Source organism: Theobroma cacao, chromosome 6 (genome assembly GCF_000208745.1).
Source record: "Theobroma cacao cultivar B97-61/B2 chromosome 6, Criollo_cocoa_genome_V2, whole genome shotgun sequence".
NCBI classification, from domain to species: domain Eukaryota; kingdom Viridiplantae; phylum Streptophyta; class Magnoliopsida; order Malvales; family Malvaceae; genus Theobroma; species Theobroma cacao.
In genome coordinates this window covers 13,605,634-13,616,218 of record NC_030855.1, presented here as the reverse complement: position 1 = coordinate 13,616,218, position 10,585 = coordinate 13,605,634, and the positions used below count along the sequence as shown (strand labels likewise).

At 33.4% G+C, this 10,585-nt stretch overlaps 1 pseudogene; it reads left to right on the top strand.

The window, feature by feature from the left end:
• On the top strand, positions 1,771-2,890 carry LOC18595787 (annotated as a pseudogene).

Here is a 10,585-nt window from a genome sequence, read left to right as displayed (position 1 = left end):
TTGAGTAAAAATAGATAACTTTATGTAAGTGGCTATTTTTGCAATCACTTTATAAGCAGGGTTATTTTTCATAATTTCTTATATATATATATAACACTAGTGAAGACTCAAGCTCTTTCTTTTTCCTTAAATCAGGCCATGTCCACTTTAGAGATTCAATTCGCACGGCAATGTCATTTTATATTTTACTACAAATTTGAGATTTTAAAGACTCAATTTGGAACTCTTTCATCGTTTTTCTTCACCATGTCCATAAGGTGGGCATAGGAAAAAGAACATAAAAGTTATTCAACAAAGCACAATACCTTTAAGGTTATATTAATGAAATGTGACATTTTAAATAACCAATTGCCTACCTTCAAAAATTCTTTCACGAGATTTAATTGGACTAATTTTATTTATTTTTGTAAAAGAAGTAGAGTCAAAAGGGCAAACTGCTTTGGACTCCGTTAATAATTGTTAACTTATCTCTAAAGTTATTTGTTTCTCTAAAAGTAATTTTTTTAAAAAAAATACCCTATGAATACTTTTTCTTTTGGAAAATAAAGACCCTCTAAAGAAATTATTTTTTATTTGTCAAATCAATTATGTATTAGAAAATGTTACTATTGCCTAACTGGGTAAGATTTAGGGCCGAGCATGAAAGCGTATCTCTGACAACTTTAAATATATAAACAAATCGTATCTCTGAAAGTGTTATTATTATTGGAAAATTCCTTTGTTTTCACATTTCAACAGGCCTGAGGGGAACTTGGGATATCTTTTCCATTTCCATCAAATGTATTTCTTAGTTTTATTGGCACTTTTCTCCACTTATGAACAATTTATTCTATTTCTATTTATATATTTAACACCCAATTTCAAGATAGTTATATAGATTTAGATCCAAACCCAAAAAATATAATGTAGATTTAGATTTGTTAAGCAGACAAGGATTGGATGCAATCACATGCATCTTAAATTTTGAAGTAATCTTCATATTCACAAGTACAAATACAATAAATTACATGATTTTATGTATATGTTAATATTTGATGTACATTAATTAATTAATTATTTTTTCATCTTTTCATCAAAACGTGTTAACTAGTGGAATTCCAAAAGTATTCACCGACTTGTTTGAACAGTTGATGACAGCCATGCAAATTTTAAACTTGTACTTCTTTATGATGGGAAAGGAAAATACTTACTAATATTATTGCTGTTTTACAACATCTTTCTTGATAAATTTCTAGACCCTTTTTATGCCTTGGTTCAAATTGCTAATGGGTTCAAAGTTAAATTGTTGCATGCATTTTCCTATTGAATACCCAAGGTTTAAAACAATTGAAAAAAAGAGGGAAATTAATTGTGCTTTTTATGCCTTTTTCTTTTAATTTTAGGATTAATTTAACTAGAACTTGGCTGGCAACAACTATTTTAAGGATTTGCTTGTATCTTGCAACTCTGACATAGATTGGATCAGGACGGAAATTAGTGCATATCCTATTGCTGTGGTATCAATTTTAACAAAGCTGTTAACCAGTTATCCACCGAGGCTTGAGAGTCGGTGCTGATGATGATAAGGCTGAATGGAAGTATAAAAAATTGAGAATGGAAGGAAGGGCACCTGATGGCTTGACTTCTCCAGCTGATAATAATCAGCAAGGTTACAGCTAAGGCTTTTTCCTTTCATGTTGTTGTTTGACGTTGACCATCGTAATCTAAAGGAAAATTTTCATTCCTCCACAAAACCCTCAACAAACGTTTTCTTTCTTCCTGAATTCACCAATGTCTACTCTTCCAACTGATCTGATCATCGCTGACATACTTTGTCGGCTTCCGGTGAAGACACTGCTACGCTTCAAATGCGTGTCCAAGCTGTGGGGTTCTCTCATAGATGATTCAGAATTTCAGATTTCGCCAAACTCCATCTGCATCAGTCTTTGAAAACCAACACCAATCTCAAGCTTGTTCTTGATAACACTACAGAAAATGATGATAAGGCCTACTCAGTGGACTTCAACTCGTTGTGCAACTTGGTGCAATTCCCTCGTCCGTTTACAGCTGAGATGAACAATTATCATTCCAGAATTTTTGGTTCTTGCAATGGTTTACTTGCTGAATACCATCGTGATGCAGGCATTGCTTTATGGAATCCATCAACCCAAAAATGCCATTATCTGCCAGCAATTGCTGATGATGTAAGCATGGATCATTATATCATACCTGGATATGGCTATGACAACGATACCATTCTTGGATTTGGATATGATGTCATCAGCAATGACTACAAAGTGGTGAAAATGATGAGATCCAAGAGTCAAAATTGCTTCAAAGTTATGATTTATAGCCTGAAAGCTATTTCTTGGAGACGAATTAAGGATTGCCCTTATGACATTCCTTTTATTTGTAATGACGGTGCTTATGCTAATGGATGCCTGCATTGGATAGGAGATGAAATAAACAACCTTTTTTATGGTAAATTGATCTTTGCTCTTGATCTTGGGGATGAGGAGTATCATGAGGTGCCTGAATGTGACATTGACATCAGGGATTTTGGTTACAAAAATGTGGGAGTATTGGGAGGATGCTTATGTGTTTTTCGTGATTGCTTCGTTAGTTATGACGATGATAATGCCGTTTTATGGGTGATGAAGGAATATGGGGCCAAGGAATCTTGACTGAACTACTTTATCTGTGACGAAACCTATGGAAGACCAATTTATTTCACACCAGAGCTATAGCATATTCTAGGAATGGTGAAAAAATATTGCTCGATAATAATGAAGGTTATTAGCCTGCTTGGTTTTATCTGGAGAATGAAACAAGGGAGACTCTCTGTATTCCAGGTGCACCCCAACGCTGTTCTGCAAGGATTTATGTGGACAGCCTTGTTTCTGTCAATTAACGACTAAATTCTATGCAAGTAAAGTTAATGTTATAGTCGTCATATTTTGTATCTCTGTTATTCTTTCGCTTGCAATTGTTGGCAGTAGAAAAACATTAGAATTAACTTGAGTGAAAATTTTGACCTTTTTTAATATTAAATTCAATGGTTGTGTATGCCAAACGTTAGAAATGATGGGCATCAACAAAAAGGAAAAGTTTATTTTGTAACATCTTAGAATAAAAAGTAAATCAAAACCATTATTGTGATGGATGCAGCATAAGCAAAATATCTTGTAATGTATATTTCTTTCAAGAATAATCAGTGAAAGGAATGCGGAGTTGCAAAATTGAATAAGGGGAGATTACAAATTTACAGAGGCTAGTTGTACGTTAGACGTTAATCTTGACTAGATTGTTTAGGTTATGATCCATCCAATAAAAGGTTTAGGAGTTGGCTTAGTTTATAATCGAAATTAAAAGTCAAAACTGGCATACGCTTTAAATGAGCCTAACTTAACCCACATTATTGCTAGTCTTGCCATCCTTAATTGGAAACGATCATGTACTTGTTTCTTTTCCAGGAGGCCAAGGTATGTATCGAAAAGAAGCATCTGGCAACAAATCGGAAGCAGGATTTACAAATATGCTAAAATCACAAGCAAAAAAGCACCAGCTTCTAAAAAATTTTAATGTTTTGCAGCATTCACCGCTGAAAACCTATCTTATTCTTGGAATCCCACTATCTCATTGCTTGAGAAACTCCCAACACTTTTTGCAACATTTGATATGAAAATTGTTGGATTGAAATGCTCACAACAGTTTGTGATGCGACCCTTATCTAGGCTATTTGTGCTCTGCCATCTATTTCTGATCTTCTCAGAGATTATATATCCCATCTAAACCATTGTTTGAGATATGCAAACAGGTACAAAGGCATTAAGATATTATCAAAAACCATTCTTCTCTTGCTAAAATACTTAATTGAAAGATTATAATAACCTCAATACATTTTCCAATGTTGTGTCGCAATAAACATTACTTATAATGATTTCGAGATCATATCAATTATAATTCTTTTCTACGTCCTCTGCAATTATCCAATTGCAATTTGGTTGTTCAGTCGATATATTGTCTAGTAGAGATGGTTGTTAATAAGAAGTGTTCTCGTCAAGGGACAAGAATGGTTGTGAACGATATCTTAAACCTTTATTGTTGAGAGCTGAAGCTACCTTAGGTACTCTAAACAGTAAAAGCACTGGATGCGTTTTTACAGCAGAATGCTGCATGGAGCTGAAAGTAAAACTGACTCACGTTGCTTGCTGCAGCTAGTGGCAATGGAGCAGCATGGCCTCCATTTTTGTTATTATTATTACATGTTCTATGTAAAGCCTTAAAATATGGATCTTACCTACCTAGATATCTGAACTTCACCTGCTTGAGGTTATTAATCAATGTTTATTAACCAGTGTCTAAACTATAATGAATCCTAGCTACACATGCTTTCTACACTTGACATCTATCTTTTGATATTTTAACATGTTTGGAGGGTATTTTTGATTTTTCAATTCTTTTTCTCTTTTCTTCCTCACATCGTTCTTTTCGCCATGCTTACCGTCTCATGCTTGAGCAGGTAGGTACCCAAATCCTAACTGGAAAAGTTTCTCCCATTTAAAACTTTCTCCTCTTCCTTTCTTTTCTCTTTGTCTCTTCTTTCACATTCAAGGACTCTTCACTCAAATGCTCTTTCTCTATTAGAAAACCCGAAACCCGCTCTCTCATTCACACCAATTTTCTTCCTTTTTTCTTTTCTTTTTTTTAAATTGACTTTTACTGATTTTTTTTTAGTTTTTATTTTTGCAAGTTTAGTTGGTGTTCTTTATCTTTTAACGCTGGAAGACGCACTCGATGAGTGAACAAAAGGGTGACCTCGATTTACTTCTTCTTCTTATTATTGTCTATTTGTGCAATAAGAGATTGTGCTTATATGATTTTTGCAACTTTAAGGCTGTTCAACTTAACTATTTTCGTTTACATTCATTGTTATGCAGATTTATCGCTTTGGTCATAAAATCAGCTTTGTTAATCCTGAATGTGTTTTTGATTATATAGCTCTTGGGTCTTTCAACACTCAATGTTGGTTAAATTTATGGTAGATAAAACAAAGTGAAGAATTCCTTAGCTGGCACTTAACTGAAATGTTAAGCAAAAGTATTAAAAACTAGGAGCATATCAATTACTTGAAGTAACTATGATGTTTCCTTTGGCTTTCTCTCTAACAATTGATATCATTCAATTTGGACCTTGAGATTTGTTACTGTGACTTTTTTTTTTATATGGTTTATAACTTCAGTGCTCTGCCTGGATTTTCTTGATATGTCTGAGATTTCCATGTTGTTTATTTTGTTTCAATGTTGCTTTAGGTGCAAGGAATATGTATTAGTGTTTGAATTAATTATATACTAGGACATAAGTGTACAAGCATTGTCAAAAGCTAAAGGGATAAATAATTCCAGAGTCTTCCATCTTTTTCTTATGGTTTGGACCATCATCTGACTATTTTATCATTGAAAAGTTGCATATTATTCCCCTTTTAAGGTAATCATCTAATTTAATGACGAATTATACCATCACATTCAACTAAGAGAGAAATGTTTTTGTCTTAAAACTTTGTAGATTATTCCTTAAACAATCACTAATTTATTGTTCATAGAAAACATCTGACCAATCAAAAAATTAGCAATATTTCTATATCTCATACAAGGGATTTAAAATTTTTACTGTCATGATTCTTCTTCCTTGATAATTAGTGGAGAAAGTGAAAGGGAACTAGATAGTGTTTCTTATTATTTGCTTCAACTACATCATCATGGTTGATATACAAATAAACAAATTTTCGAATTACTCTCTTATAGTTTGTTTGTTCTAATCATATTTGACTCGCATCTGTTCTTCTCATATTTAAACTGTTTTTTTTTTTCTAAAGGCTGGCTCTTTCTTTTACAGAAGGCCCGACTTAAATATGTTTCCTGTTTTAAAACCAAATAAAAATATATATGTAAAAGTCACGCTTCATAGATATTTGATTTAGATTCACAAAATCTTTTGAGACCTTAATTGCATATGTTGTCATGTTCAGAAATTTATTTTTACAAATATATGTAGACACTACTAAACTTTTAAAGTTTAGCTCTACTTACATGTGATTTAAATTTTCTAAAGTTCATGTGGTTCTTAGTTCCCATAGAATGTACCATATATGTTTGTAGGTATTTTGTCAAACATTTTGTATGGTTCTATGTTTGAATTTGACTAAAACTTGCAAAGGATCCTAATGGAATTTAGAGGTGCACTTTCTAGAACTTTTAAAATTTTGTATCCAATCTCAAATAGATTTCTAATCTCCATTGGAAAACTTACAACAAAAGCTGCCCATTTAACCTAATAGTTATATAGTTGTCAAACTTTCTTGAATTTGAAAGTTCCTAGATATGAGGCAATCTACGTGTCAAAAGTATGACAAACGAACTTTCCTTAAGTGTAAAGTAAACTAATGGCCACTGGGATTAGTATGAAGGCTAAAAAATTATTGATTTCCTATTGGATTACATTTATGATTGGTTATCTACTGTGCAAGGAAATTGTTATTGCCTCTCTACAGTTCACATTGAGAATGAACCAAGCTTTTCTATGACACTAGGGTCAAGCTAATGCTATCAATGGTTGGACTTTGACACTACTATTAGCTATTGTATCAAAACTTTGGTGTAGAAGATTTTATGGCCAGGTTCCTTTTTTCAAATTTTCTTTTTTCATAAAAATTTTGGTTTTAGTTTTCTTTATCTTTACTTTACTATTTTAACTGTGTAATTGCTTCTCTCTTCAGTAGCAACAATTACAAGATAATCTAATTAGGAACAAAATAAAAGAGGCATGCTTTCTGTTAAGATTTATTTGATCATGACCAACATAGGTTTTTCAATCTTTATAGTTTTTATTCTAATTGCCACTGTGTTATTGGTTCAAGAGACAAGTAATATTGATGGTGGATGGTGTATTAAATCAAGAACTAGCATGCTTAGGTTTCCTTCACAAAAATGATTCCATGGTACATGTAATTTTGTTGAACTTTTATCCTATTTTTCAAAATAGCTTGCTCTTTGATTTATGGGAACAATTTTTTTACATTTTGTAATAAATGTTATTTGTAGATATCTCGAATATTAACTAGCAGGATTATTTTCTTTTCTTTTTTAGGACAACATCTTACTCATTGAGAATGCAGAACAATTTTTGTACATATTATGATAGTTTTTGTACATTTATTGACAAATTGTATATATATCAAATATTAATTAGCAGGATTATATCAATAATAGCTTTTACAATTCCTATCATTAATTCATAATTTTTAATATCTAAGTGTTTATAAAATATTGCAAACCCATTGCAAACCCATTGCGCAGCAAGGGTACTTATCTAGTTGTACATAAAAGCTCTTTATGGAATTAATGAACTGCTGATCTTAAGTTCTAACATTCTGTTGAGTCTTCCCTTATTCTTTCTCTTTCTCTCTCAAATTAATGTACATTTATTACCTCTCTGGATATCCCAAACAACATTTTCCGTGGAGATGAAAACGTGAAAGCACAAGACAATGTAAGAAAAAGTTATTTCAAAATTATTTATTAATTAATAAGATAACCAAATTGATTTTAAGTCAATTTTTTTAAGCCTTAAAATACAAGGTATTTATGGAAATAACCTTTCAGATAATTTTAACTATTTTTAGTCAAGAGATGAGATTTAGTTTCCCTAATATGCACATGAATGAGAGTGCGCATCAATGAAGAGGTCTCATTAAGGGTATTTTTATCGCAAAATCTCATCCCTTGGCTAAAAACATTTAATCATGTACACTACAACACTTATGGATTTGCATGGTTGATGTAGGTGCTGTAATGTAACATTTTCCAGTTTCCTTTTGACATCATAATTTATGGTTGCACTCGTTTATCATTTATGGTATGATAATGGTTACATATGACTTGCAGTTATGGGCAATGAAGAAGATTCCTGCTTTCTGAAAATTAGTTGCCCCCTCCGATCCGAAGGACGGCGTCTACCCACATATTTGCATATGGTAGTGCAATCAGAAGTTGAAAGACTTTTACAAGGCGGTTGAGAAGTTGGAGTCATCTCAGCAAGTGAGTGAACAACTACTAATTTATGCTATGTATCTGTATAATATTTATCAAAAAAAATATCAAAATATGTTTTTTACAATTATGGGCACATAAAACCTTAGAGCCCACCCTAGATCAAGCCACACGAGAATATTGGGTGGACATTGATGTCCCCCTATCTGAGGGGCACCATTACGTGCCAATAGGACACATAGAGGATTTAGTAGAATGGGGTTTAGGTGCGAGGGTAAAGAGGAGAATCCTAAAGGAGAAAAGAACCACTGGTCTCATGAAGCGTAGGCGCACCACTGCTTATGGAGACGAAAAACATTTAAGCCCTAAGTTGATGAAGGAAGGGGACGACCATGGCAATGCCAATGAACCGCCCATAAGAATGGTTCTTATGGTTTATGTTCAACAATTCCATATTTGATTATCGAATAACACAATAATATCTATTATTGTAGTTGACCCATGCGACAACATCTACTCAACGACCAACAGGACTTGCTTAAATGGCACAATGGTAACGAGCCACCAGTAAGGACGGTTCTAACGGTTTATGTTCAACAATTTCATATATGATTATTGAATAACATAATAATATTTGTTATTATAGTTGACCTATGTGACGACATCTCCTCAACAACTGACAGGACCTGCTCAGACGCACAGTGGTAACGAGCCATCTATAAGGACAGTTCTAATGATTTATGTTCAACAATTCAATATGAGATTATCAAATAACACAATAATATCTGCTATTGCAGTTGGCCCATGTAACGATAGCTCCTCAATGACTGACAGAACCTACTCTGATGCACAGTGGTAATGATCCACCAGTAAGGACAGTTTTTATGGTTTATGTTCAACAATTCCATATTTGATTATCAAATAACATATTAATATCTATTATTGCAATTGACCTATTCAAGGACAGTCAATGATGGTGTACGCCACTAAGTATATTAAGCTTGGTTTATTGCTAAGAAGTGTGCAAGTGGAAAAGGAATACCGTGGTGATTAACTAAAGGAGGAAACGTAATCGGATTAGTGGCGAAGTAATATCCCGCCATTGTGAGGTGAGTAGGGGTGTCTATTTCAAAATCTCCATACTATATATCGATTTATGTTAATAAACATTGCCAATTTTCTAAAATGCAATTGTGGATAGCATGAGCTGTTAGCCTTGATAGGCAATTTTAAAATGGATTTACAATGATTTATATATTGCTATTGTGGAAAACATGAGCTGGTAGAAACCATAGGAAATTATTGATGCAAGTGATTTTGAAATCGTTTGTGTAGAATATATATATACACATATATATTGATCGGGAAACAAGCCTTTTTGCACTGTTTTGCATCAAAAATCTGTGCCTTACATCTTTGTGTGACGTGCATCATTAAATGATTTTAAATGCAAACTTTTGAGAACTGGTTTTATTCCGATCTTTGTACAAGTGTTCACACCATGTCATTTAATGTGAAAAACAATTGGAAAGGTTATCGAACCTTGTTTTCAAATGGTTTTAAGCAAAAGTCTCGAAAAACCTCGATTTGGTTTCAAAAATGGTTTTGACAAACCGAGAGTATCGAGAGTAGGCTGAATGTCACATCGAGATAGTGTGACCTTTATGCACAAGTGTGCTCTAGCTAGAGAACCTTTGGGTCATCAACGGGGCTGTTAGATGTGTCTAGGGCCACGGTATGTAATGGATATACATTGCTAGGCCACAAGATGTTACACATGGTTCCAACCACTTGATTTCTCTTATGTCGACCAACATCGTCGAGACTACCATGGCTGTGGGAATCCAGTGGAGTGGAGCTCTCGGATGTTATTACGTGGAAGTGGGTCCACGTGTTAGTTATTATAATTACCTACTTGAGAGCCTTGAGAGTTTTTAGACTCGTACTGTCACGACCCGGAACCTCCCTCGGGCCCATGACAACCGCCGCGACGTCCCGATTGACACTCATTACCCGGAATGCCAACCGAAACCCCGCAAGGCTTACATATCAGATTCTTTCCTTTCCTGTGAGCAATCGTTGTTAAACATTCCATTTAAAACAATTACCGGTCGTTTTCGGCTCAAATAAATCTAAAGAAATTTTTTTTATTATTTTTAAAAGATTTATAGACAAATATCACTATTCAAAATATTGATTAAAATATAGCATTTTTATATAAAATAATATTTATAGAAACACATGTAAGAAATCTTTTGTAATATGTAAGTAAAATAAATTCATACATACAAAAATTTACTAAGTTATAATGTACAATAATGGTTACAATGACAAGTGGCCTAAAATACACCCAGTGTGGTGCTAGAAACCTACTGTCTGTGTGGTAGAGATGTCAACTGGAATCCTTGACAAAATAGGGTATCTACAAGTTACCACAGACCTAAAATATTTGGAAAAGAGGTGGGTGAGATTTTGCAATCTCAATGAGTAAACAGACATTATCATAAATATCTAAAGGCAAGTAAAATGGAGGCAAGTTTAAACAACAAATTATGAAC